The sequence below is a fragment of the Hypanus sabinus genome, chromosome 29 (assembly GCF_030144855.1).
Source record: "Hypanus sabinus isolate sHypSab1 chromosome 29, sHypSab1.hap1, whole genome shotgun sequence".
In the NCBI taxonomy this organism is placed as follows: domain Eukaryota; kingdom Metazoa; phylum Chordata; class Chondrichthyes; order Myliobatiformes; family Dasyatidae; genus Hypanus; species Hypanus sabinus.
Window position 1 is genome coordinate 18,970,969 of NC_082734.1, and position 12,729 is coordinate 18,983,697.

The window sequence follows — 12,729 nt, forward strand, 5'->3', positions numbered from 1 at the left end:
CCTTCTCTCAAAGTCCATGACCATAACTTTCCCTACTCTATATTCCATCTGCTACTTCTTTGCCCATTCTCTCAATCTGTCTAAGTCCCTGCTTACTCAAAACTACCTGTCCCTCCACCTATCTTTTCATCATCCAGAAACTTGGCCGCAAAGCCATCAATTCCTTCATTCAAATCCTTGACATACAACTTGAAAAGAAGCAGTCACAACACTGACCACTGCAGATCACCACCAACCAGAAAAAGCCCCCTTTGTTCCCACTCTTTACCTCCTGCCAGTCTGTCAATTTTCTATCCATCTTGCATCTTTCCTGTAATACCATGGGCTCTTACCTTGTTTAGCAGCTTCTTGTGTGGCATCTTGTCAAAGGCCTTCTGAAAATCCAAGTAGACAACATCAACTGATACCTTTGTCTATACTGCCTGTTATTTTTTTAAAGAATTCCAACAGATCTTCAGACAAGATGGAAACCACACTGATTTTGGTCTATTTTGTTATGTACCTCCGAACACCCCAAAACCTCTTCCTTCATAATAGACTCCTGATGTCAGGCTAACTGGCCTGTAATTTCTTCTGCCTCCCTTCCTTCCTAAAGAGTGGAATGACTTTTGCAATTTTCCATTCCTCCAGAACCATTCCAAGATAAAGTGATTCTAGAAAAACCATTACTAATGTCTCCGAAAGCTCTTCAGCTACCTCTTTCAGATCCCTGAAATGTAGACCATCTAGCTTCAGCTAGCTTCAGCTTCCCAAGCACATTCTCCTTAGTAATTGCAATGAAACTCACTTCTTCCCCTGACATTCTTGCATCCCTGGCATACTGCTAGTGCTTTTCACAGCAGAGACTGATGCAAAATACTTATTAAGTTCATTCACAATTTCTTTGCCCCCTTTACTACCTCTCTAGTGTCACTTTCCAGCAGTCCAATATCCAGTCTCATCTCTCTTTTACTCTATAGATCTGAGAATATCATTTTGTATCTTCTTTAATATTATTGGCTAGCTTACTTTCATATTTCATCTTTTCTCTAGGATATTTTAGTTGCCTCCTATTTGTTTTTAAAAGCTTCCCAGTTCTTTAACTTACAACACATGTTTGGTATATTGTAACCCTCTCTTTTGCTTTTACGGTGATTTTGACTTCCCTTGTCTGCCATGGTTACCTGATCCTTCCTTTAGAATACCTCACCTTTGGGATGTATCTTTCTTGCTGCTTCTGAATTGTTCCCAGAAAGTCCAGCCATTGCTGTTCTGCCATCATCTCTGCTAGTGTTCCCTTGCAATCAACTATCAAGTGATTCTGCTTTGTGGTTTCAAAACGTTACTGACAAAATCAACTTATAGGTGTCAGCAAAAGTGTAACCAGTTCACTACCCATTCTACACTAAGATGTTTCTTCATCCAAAGCCTGACCAAGAACATCCTCAGACTCTGTGAGAGGCTAGAGATGGAATAATGGAGGACATTGTGGAGATACATTCTTGATCACTAGCCACTGGTGAAGCTCCAGAAGACTGGAAAGTGGATACTGTTCCATCATTTTAGAAGGGTAGTAAAAACAAGCCAGGGATCTGCTGGCTAGTCAGCTTGACGTCAGTAGTGGGGAAGTTACTGGAGGGAAATCAGGAACAGCTGTCTGTTTAGAAGGAGTCAGCAATACTTGTGTGTAAATCCATGTTTAATAGAGCTGTGCTGTCTTTACGACAGTTATTTAGTTTATAATATTTTTGCTTAGTAATTCATTCGATAGTATTTTCTAGTTAGAATTAGAAGTGTTTAAAGTATATTCATTGCATGTAAAATATATCGGCATGCGATGACGTCACATCCGGTTTCGCCGCGTCTTGTGGGAAAGTACCGGTTTGAAATTAGCGCGAGGGTGGGGGCTCACCACGAGGCACACCTGAGCAGAAGTTGTTTTGCAGGCATGAGAAATCACAGTGAGAGCAATGCTGTAAGTTAATAGATAATCGATATATTGAACTAAGATGTTAATGCCGATCCTGTTAGAAGTAACGACGGTCGATAATGTTTATGCTTTCGTTAGTTAAAGAGTTGCGGATAGTTTGCATGGAAGTGTATTTAAAGTAGTCAATGGAGCAGGTAAACTCTCCCTGTATACTGCACCTTAGTGTAATGTAGTTATAGTCACCTTTACAAGTATTTACAATTGAAATGTGATATTAAGGAAGGAACAAATACTGTATCAATCTTGTATTGTTTTATCAACAGTTTTCACCATATGTTAATGTGAAGAGTGAACAGTAAATGGTTAATCTTACTGCGATCTGGTTCTTATTGACTGTGGTTTATCTCGACGTTTAATTCGGCGTTCGTTACACGCGAAGGAGAACGTTACAAGAGCTTTTGGAGTTTTTTGAAGAAGTAACCAAAAAGTTAGATCAAATCATTAGCATATGTTGTGAAATTTGTTAACTTTGTGGTAACAGTACAATGCAAAACATGATAATACAGAAAAACATCTCTCAATATCACTCTCCATAATATATACAGATAGATAGATATATAAATTAAGTAAGTGGTGCAAAAAAATTTAAGAAGCAGTGAGGTAGTCTTCATGGATTCAACGTCCATTCAGAAATCAGATGGCAGAAGGGAAGAAGCTGATCCTGAATCGTTGAGTGTGTTGTCTTCAGGCTCCTGTACTTCCTCCCTGATGGTAACAATGAGAAGCGGTCATGTCCTGGATGTTGGGGGTCCTTAATGATGGACGTTGCCTTTTTGAAGCACTGCTCCTTGAAGATGTCCCGGAAACTACAGAGACCAGTGCCTGTAATGGAACTGACTGAGTTTACAACTCTCTGCAGTTTACTTTGATCCTGTGCAGTAGTCTCCCCTCTCCCCCCAAACTCTCCCAAACCAGACGGGGATGCAGCCAGTCAGAATGCACTTTGGGTAATATTCCAAATCTCCTCAAAACCCTAATGAAATATAGCTGCAGTCTGGGCTAAGTTAGGGCAGTGGATGTTATCTATTTGGACTGTAGCAAGGCCCTCAACAAGACCTTACATGGTAGACCAATCTGAAAGGTCCAGTTAGATGGATTCAAAATTGCCTTGGAGGTAGGAAGCAGGGGGTGGTGGTTGTAGGTTGCTTCTCCAATGGAAGCTGGTGACTAGTTTGGCCTGCCGCAGGGGTCAGCATCGGGACCCTCAGTGTTTATTGTTTATATACCGTAAATGATCTGGATAAAAATCCGCAAGGCTTGATCTGCAAGTTTCAAATGACACGAAGTGAGGAGGGGTTGTTGGCAGTGAAGAAGGTGATCAGAGATTCCGGGGGCCTTGATCAGCTTGGGAAGTGGGCCGAGGAGTGCCAACTGGATTTCGGTCGAGATAACTGTGGGCTGATGTGTGTTGAAAAGTCGAACCAGTATCACACTTACTCTGAATGGTGGTGTTCTGCAACAGACGGACTTAGGAATCCAAGTACCTCGTTCATTGAAAGCTGCATCACAGGTAAGTCTGATGAAAAAGACGTTTAGTTCACTGCCCTTCATTAGTCAGGTCACTGAGTATAAGAGTTGGGAGATTATGTTATACCAGAAGACACAAGAGCAGAGTTAGGCCATTTGGCCCATCGACCTGCTCCACCATTCCTTCATGGTTGACCCATTTTCCCTCTCAACCCCAATCTCTTGTCTTCTCCGTGTACCCCAATCAGCCTCTGCTCTAAATATACATAAAGACTTGGCCTCCACAGCCGCCTGTGGCAATGAATTGGACAGTTGCAGTTGTAGATGTCACCACCGAGGTCTCGCTCAGGGGTTCCGTGTGCGGTGTTGGTCACCCTGGTATAGGAACCACGCGGTTAAACTGGAAAGGGCGCAGAAAATATTTACCAGGCTTTTGCCGGCGCAAGAACATCTTCAGGTGCTGGAAATCCAAAGCAATGCACACAAAATGCTGGCGGAACTCAGCACCTGTGGTAGAGAGTGAACAGCTGACGTTTTGGGCTGAGACCCTTCATCAGGACTGAGAGGGAAGGGGGTGGGGGAAGATGGGGAGGGGAAGGAGGCTAGCTGGAAGGTGATAGGTGCAGCCAAGTGGATGGGAAAGGTCAAGGGCTGGAGAAGAAAGGATTTGGTAGGAGAGGAGAGTGGACCATAGGAGGAAGGAGATTAAAGGGTTTGAGATAGAGTGAAAAGTTGTCTAGATTAACTCTTTATTCCTGAAACAGAGGAGAATGTAGGGGGGGGTGACCTTATATAATTTAAAGCAGGGGTTTCTAACCTTTTTTATGCCATGGACCCCTACCATTAACAGAGGAGTCCATGGACCCCAGGTTGGGAAGCCATGGTTTAAAGTTATGAGATAAAAGCCTATTCCCTAGGGTTAGCAGGCCCACATTTGAAATATTGTGTTCAGTGTTGGATCACCGTGCTGTAGGAAAGATGCCATTAAGCTGGAATGTGAGAGAAAGATATTTATGAGGATGTCGTCACCATGGCTGCCGGAACTGAGCTATGGACAGAGGCTGAGCGGGCTGGGACTTCATTCAGTGGAGTGCAGGAGAATGGGGGGGGGGGGGCAGAAGGAAAATCACAAAGGTCATAGAAAGGATGTACACACATAATCCTTCTCCCAGGTTTAGGAGGTAAAGGTTCAGAGTGAGAGGGGAGAGGTTTCACAGAACCTGAGGAACAAGCTTTTCAGTCGGTATGAGGATCGAAGCACTAGAGCAGTCACGTTAACAACATTTAGAAGGTGTTTGGACAGGCACATGGATCGGAACGGTTTAGAGGGACGTGGACCAGAGATGGGAAGATGAAAATCCTGGTCAGTACAGATCTTGTTTCCATACTGAATCTATAACCAAGCCCACAACCACCCTGACTCTAACCTCACTCAGTTTAGAAAGTTAAACAGACAGCGGTGCGACAAGCAATCTTAGATACCATTGCCTGTGATATAGTTTACACAACAAAACCTCTTAACTCTGCATAACTACTGTACGTCATATATACTGAACATAACTCAACATTCAAATTTTGCTTCAGACAACCAGTTTAAAAATAATTGAACTGCAGTGAGAGAAGTTATTGTAACTCATACATTGTGAATGAGAACAATGCACACAGCATTAGATGGCATTGACCAAGAATGAATACTTTATACGATAATAGCTATTGATTAATTAAAGGCAAGCCTCAAGATGAGAAACAACTCCAAGCCCTCTAGAAATCTTCTTCACATTAATAAAGTAAATATAACTATGTAGCTATACAGCGGGGTATATGGGGTGTCCAGGGAAGGGTAACACCTCTGGTGAAGGGGTTTGCCGTGTCCATTCTGGGGCAGCTCGCTCACCTTTGGCTCCTGTCGGTCACTCAGCTCTCTCCTGTGCCTCCAAGTAGCTGCTTGCACATGACAGTGGCCACATTCCAGTACATCGCTTCGACAGGTGGGCTAAAGCAGGCTAGGGTAGCCGGTAGATACTCTGGTGAGACAGGGACATGCCTGTCCTAGCATGTGAAGTCTGCTCCAGTGGACTGGGCAGATGAGGTCAACAGTGACATCCAATGGCAGCAGTGCGTGGACATGACATGGCACAGGAGCCACGTGGTCATCTACTGCATCCAAGGAAGACTGCACAGTTTGTGACGACTACTCATACTACAGGACCCAGACTCCTAAAGTTCAAAATATATTGAGTATCAGAGTATATATACATTGTACATCCTTACAGTCACCCACAAAATGAAGAAACCAAGTAGAACCCCTTAAAGGAAAGACCATCAAACACCCAGTGTTCAGAGAGAGAGAGAGAAAAAAAACAAATTGTGCAAACAAGAAAAGTAAGCAAATAGCATTCAGAACGAAAGTGAGGCCACTGACACCAAGCCGGGAACAGGCCACAGCCTCAGTCACAGCTCTGCGCAGAGCCGAGTAAACATCGCGGAACACTTAGAAACGGGGCCTGGAGCAAACGGAACAGGCCACAGCCTCAGTCACAGCTCTGCGCAGAGCCGAGTAAACATCGCGGAACACTTAGAAACGGGGCCTGGAGCAAACGGAACAGGCCACAGCCTCAGTCACAGATCTGCGCAGAGCCGAGTAAACATCGCGGAACACTTAGAAACGGGGCCCGGAGCAAACGGAGCAGGCCACAGCCTCAGTCACAGCTCTGCGCAGAGCCGAGTAAACATCGCGGAACACTTAGAAACGGGGCCCGGAGCAAACGGAGCAGGCCACAGCCTCAGTCACAGATCTGCGCAGAGCCGAGTACACGGCTGAGGTCAACAGAGTGGAACTGCCCCAGTGCAAAGGCTTTTCCACTTTCAAAACTCTCCTGCACAGGTCTCCCATCATTGTTGGATATGATCGACAACCATTCTACAGCTGTATATATTGTTAAACAGCAGCTACACACTGTAGGTGTACGCAATGCATTACCAATACATATTGCAAATGTTGCTGCAGATAATCTTAGTCACCTTTGCATAAAATGCAATGGTCAACCCTACAAAGGACATTAAAAAAGCGTTGGCTCTCACAATGTCTTGAACCTGCCTTAGATTTCAATGAATACTTCTCTGGGGAGAAGGATGTGGGATAAGGGAACACTGCTCGGATATTCTGGAGCACATCAGGAAGTAGGAGTGTTGGAAATATTGAAGAAGAGTCTCAGCCCGAAATGTCGACTGTTTATTCATTTCCACGGATGCTGCCTGACCTGCTGAGTTCCTCCAGCGTTTTGTATGTGTTGCTTTGGATTTTCAGCATCTGCAGAATTTTGTAAATACTGGAGTATTTTCAGAATCAGAATTAGGTTTAGTGTCAACAGCATATGTTGTGAAATTCATTAACTGTCGGGTGGATAAATCTCTAGGGCCTGACAGGATGTATCCCAGTGTGCCAGGGAAACAAGGGACAGATATCTGAGGCACTAATGGGATATTTGCAGTGGATAATCATGTCTTCTCATCTGACGCCTGAAGACTGGAGAATAGTTAATGTTGTTCCCCCCCCCCCCATTCAAAGATGGGTAGTAGGATTAAAATTGGACACTATAGGCTGGTGAGCCTTACATCAGTGGTAGGGAAGTTGTTGGAGAAGATTCTGACGGACAGGATTTATGTCTACTTGGAAAGACAGGGTCTAAAGGGAGTCAATATGGGAGATCCAGTCTCACAAATCTGACTTGTAACACACTCAGAATGTTGGAGGAACTCAGCAGGCCAGGCAGCATCGATGGAAAAGAGTACAATCAGCGTTTTGGGCCGAAACCCTTCAGCAGGACTGGAGAAAAAAAAGCTGAGCAGTAGATTGAAAAGGTGGGGTTAATCTACTCCTCAGCTGCAGTCCTGCTGAAGGGTTTCGGCCCAAAATGTCAACCCTTTTCCACAGAAGCTGTCTGACCTGCTGAGTCCCTCCAGCATTTTGTGTGCGTGTTGCTCGGATTTCCAGCGTCTGCGGACCTTCTCGTTTGAGAGTTTTTTCGGGTGATAGCTAAGAAAAGTGAGGAAGGCAGAGGGGTGATCAGATGGGTTGGGTGGCTTTTGGCAAGGCCTCACTTGGTAGGCTGGACAAGAAGGATGAGGTACAAAGGATCAATGTGTCAGCAAACTAGTTCCAAAACTCGTTAGGTGATAGGAGTCAGGAGGTAGTGGTGTTTACTAACTTTTAACCTCTAGCAAGCGGTGCGCCACAGAGATCGGTCCTGGATCCTTTGTAATGTAGATATAAATGACTTGGATTAGAATGTGTGTACAAAGTTCAAAGTAAATTTATTATCAAAGTACATCTACATCATCATATACAACCCTGAGATTTGGTTTCTCGCGGGCAAACTCAGTAAATCCGAGAAACACAATAGAATCGATGGAAGACAGCACCCAACAGGACGGACAAGCAACCAATGTGCAAAACACAACAAACTGCATAAATACAAAAGAAAAAAGTAACTAATAACAATAATAATAATAATAAAATATCATCCTATTACTTGGTTACAAACTATATATGAATTATAAAATATATGTAATGTTGTCTGTAAGGAGCTTGTACATTCTCCTCGTGACCAACGTCCCTCTGAGGTGTGCGTATGTGCATGCTCCACCATCTTTTGCTACTAGCGCACAGAGGGATTTAAACCGCGCACACAAGGTTGTCACCCTCTTCCTCAATGGCATGTTAAGTATATTTCACAATCATACACAATCACGTTTCCTTTCCTGGTTTCTGATGCAGATGGTGTTGACAATGTGGAGTGTGCGATGATTTGTCTGCAGATTTTAGAACTGCTTTTTAAACTGTTTTTATTGAAAAAATTATTCAGTGCGTGCAAGTTGTTGTCACTGGGCATAAAAACACACGGCCCAAGATTTCCGCACACACTGGTCATTGTTAATTAAAGGGAACATTGCCTGTGACCGGATTTCCTCTGGTTTTCTCCCACGGTCCAAAGACGTACCAGTTGGTACATGAATTGGTCATTGTCCCATTTCAGGCTAGGATTAAATTGGGGGATTGCTGGCCGGCAAGGCTGAAAGGCCAGAAGAGTCTATTCCACGCTGTATCTCAATAAGTAATAAGGAACAAGAACTGTGGTGACAAATTTTAGAAAACATTTTGTTCACTTGAACCCACTTAGGTCAGGAGGAAGAAGAGGAATAACAAGCATTAGAAATTTACACAACAGTTATATAAAAATCTTCATCAATGAAACCAGGATTCTGCACTTCACTCTGATACAATTCTGATAAGAAGTAGAAACCACTAAACTTTTATGAAAGTACAATCAAGAATGAAGAAAGTACCACGACAGAAGGAAAAGTTAACCAGTGGAAAACATTCCCACGATCTGTACAGACTAGCTGCTGACAAGGAAGTGTTGAATGCCGGGCTCTGGGTTGGAGACCTCTATACAGGACCACATGGTTAGCACAAAAATGACCAAAAGTACATGATAAAAGACCAACAAATTCAAGATGATAAATGCAGAAAATGCCGAGAAACCAGAAACAATCCAACACATCACAGGATCCTGCAGCAGTTTAAATCAATCTGATTACTTTCACAGGCAGAATCAGGTAGCAAATTTCATTCACTATAATCTTGCTTTACAATACAAACTCATAAAAGACACCATACTTTGCTATGAATACAAGCCTGATGCCATTTTAGAGTCAGAGTCCACAAAATTATATTACAACCAATCCATTGCTACAGATAGGGCAATCCATTATAATTGTCCGGATGTCATATTACAGGTTAAACAAGGAAGAACATCTTACTTAATAGGTCTAGCCATTCCAAACACACATAACACTTCATTATGCCTGATCCAACTTTCTTCTCGGTCCCAATCTCCTGCCTTCTCCCTGTATTCCTACATTCCTACCTGTGGCCATTAAACTTTACAGCTCCTCCCTCGGAGTGTCAGACACCCTGTGCCAACAGGCTGGTCCTGGACTAATTTCCACTTGTCATGATTAACTTATTATTTAATTATTTATGTTTTTATATTGCTATATTTCTTCACTATTCTTGGTTGGTGCGGCTGTAACGAAGCCCAATTTCCCTCGGGATCAATAAAGTCTGTCTGTATCTGTTCATGCCTTGACTAATCAAAAATCTGTGAACCTCTGCCTTAAATATACATAAAGTCTTGGCCTCTACAGCCGCCTGTGGCAATGAATTCCACAGATTCACTACTCACTGGCTGAAGAAATTCCTCTTCATCTCTATTCTGAAAGGATGCCCTCTATTCTGAGGCTGTGTTCTCTGGTCTTAGACTCTCCCACCATGGGAAACATCCTCTCCACATCCACTCTATCAAGGTCTTTCACCATTCAATAGGTTTCAACGAGGTTACCCCTCATTCTTCTGAATTCTAGTGGACACAGACCCAGAGTCATCAAACGCTCTTCATATGGCAAGTCATTCAATCCTGGAAACATTTTCCAAATGGAAGCAGTGTCATGAGTGGATATGGGAGTGAAGAGAGCTTTTGATATGCTTGCCTTCATGGTTGGGATGTTATTGGCAACACCTTATTTGGAATATATTACACAGTTGTGGTCAATGTACTATAGGGAGAATGTGGTAGCATTAGGGAGTGCAGAAGCCATTCATCTAGAATGGAGGACTATTGTCACAAGGAAAGATTGGATAGGCTGAGTTTAATCTCACTCCAACCTAGGAGGCTGAGGAGTAACCTTATAGAGGTTTATAAAATACAAAGGGAATAGTTAGAGAAGAGATTCAGATTTTTTTAATGCAGGGCAGGGAGTCTAGAATTGGAGGCCATGGGTTTAAGGTGAGAGGGGAGAACTTTAAAGACCTGAGGCCCAAGTTTATCCACACAGAGTGGAACATGTTACCAGAGGCAGATGCATTTACATCTCAGAGGCTTTTGGATGTCTTTGGGATAGGGGGCATCCAGGAAAACTCACGCAGTCTCGGGGAGAATGTTCAAAGTGGGAACGGCACAGGAAGCTATGGACCTGATGAGGGCTGTGGGATTAGTGTAGGTGGGGACCACAGTCGGCATGGGCGAAGGAGACTGAAAGGGCCTGTTTCTACGCTATGCAATCTTATAACCATAAGTTCTTCCTTACATAACGACAAGCGGTTTACCATCGATTCCCCACAACTGCACTCAGATGATGTCAGGTAATTCATATATTATGAATGAAGACTACAGAACATTACAGATGACACAAGAACTGGTGGAGCTTTAGATAGATTAGAAGGTTGTCTAAGGATACAGAGGGAGGTAGATTAATCGGAAAGTTGGGTAGAGAGGTAGCAGATGGAATTTAATCCAGACCAGTGCAGGAAGTCAAATTCTGGTAGAACATACAGAGTTGATGGCAGGGATCTTCAAGAGTGTTGACTTACAAAGGGACTTTGGGGTACAAATCCACAGTTCCCTGAAAGTGGTGACACAATTTTAATTCAAAGCTCCCCTCCCCTGGATGAAAGACTCCTATGTATGACTTTTGAGGAGATTTGGTACGCCACCAAAGACTGTAGCAAATTTCTGCAGATGTACCGTGGAGAGCATTCTGACTGGTTGTATTACTGTCTGGTGTGGAGGGGCCACTGCACAGGATCGGAAAAAGCTGCAGAAAGTTGTAAACCCAGCCAGCTCCATCATGGGGGCTAGCCTCCCCAGTATTGAGGACATCTTCAAAAGGCGGTGCCTCAGAAAGACGGCTTCCATCATTAAGGACCCCCACCAAACAGGACTTGTCCTCTTCTCATTGCTACCATCAGGGGGGAGGCAGAGGAGCCTGAAGACACACACTCAACGTTGTAAGAACAGCTTCTTGCCCTCCACCATCATGTTCCTGGACAGTCCACGGGCACTACCTCACTATTCTGCTCTCTCTTTGCAAACTTAATTATTCCCAATATATTTCTTATTGTAACAAATTTCACAACATGCAGTATGTCAGTGACAGTAAGTCAAATTCTGCTTCTGAGGAGACATCAATGTTCCAGGCCAGTTAATACATCAGGTTAACTCTGTTTTCTATAGATTCTGCATAAACTACTAGTTCCATCACATTTTCCTCTCTCACCTTATCTTCTTATCTGCCCATCACCTCCCTCGATGTTCCTCCTCCTTCCCTTTCTTCCATGGCCTTCTACCCTCTCCTGATGGATTCCCCCTTCTCCAGCCCTGTATCTCTTTCACCAATCAACTTCATCCCTCCCCCTCCTCCTGGTTTCACCTACAACCTTGTGTTTCTTCCTCCCCATTCCTTACCTTCTAACTCCTCTTTTTTTTTCTCCGGTCCTGATGAAGGGTCTCAGCCTGAAACATCAACAGTTTACTCTTTTCCATCGATGCTGCCTGACCTCCGAGAACCTCCAGCATTTAGTGTGTGTGCTGCTTGGATCTCCAGCATCTGCAGGTTTTTTTCTTGTTTGTGCTTATTTCCCATACGACGTTCCCATTTGAACCCCAAATGACGGGACATAGTTATAAGATCTGAGAGCAGTGATTTAGAATCAGGGTGGGTAGGAACTTCCCACCGGGATGGGGGGTGGTGGCGAATCTCTATGCCAGAGGCTAGTAGAGGTGAGATCGCGGTGAGTGTTCGGAGAGGAGGTAGATAAATTTTTAGAAAGATCGGGGAATCAAAGGTGACACAGAAGAGGAGGTGAGTCCTGGGGCAGAGCAGCCGTGACCCAAAGTGGGGCAGGTTTGAGGGGCCGAGTGGCCCACTCCTGCTCCCAGTTCTGGTGGGCCGATGCAGGAACGTTTCTATAGGGATGGGTTCAGGCGAGTTTATTGTCAAGTCCACAAGTGCCACTATGTACAGAAACAATGACAAATGTGTTTATAACAGCATTACATGCATGAAGTTGCAGATAACATGCAGAATATAAATAATACACAAATTGTACATAAATTATTCAAGGTAGTGCTAGAGGATGTGGACTTATTACAAATTGCTTTCTGTTCATCCACTCATTATTGCGATTATAACCATTCTATTCCTTTAAATCTAAATGCAATCTCTCTAAGGCAACCTGATAGTGCTTTTCACTTCTATTACCTCAGTGCACAGCTGTGCTGAAATAATCTAAATAAGTGGCACGCGAAGCAAAGCTTTTCGCTGTTGTTTCAGCACAGATGACAATTTACCAGTCAAATTTACTAGTCATTTCCCAGGACATCTTCAAGGAGTGATGCCTCAGAAAGGCAGCGTCCATCATTAAGGACCCTCACCAACCAGAATGTGCCCTG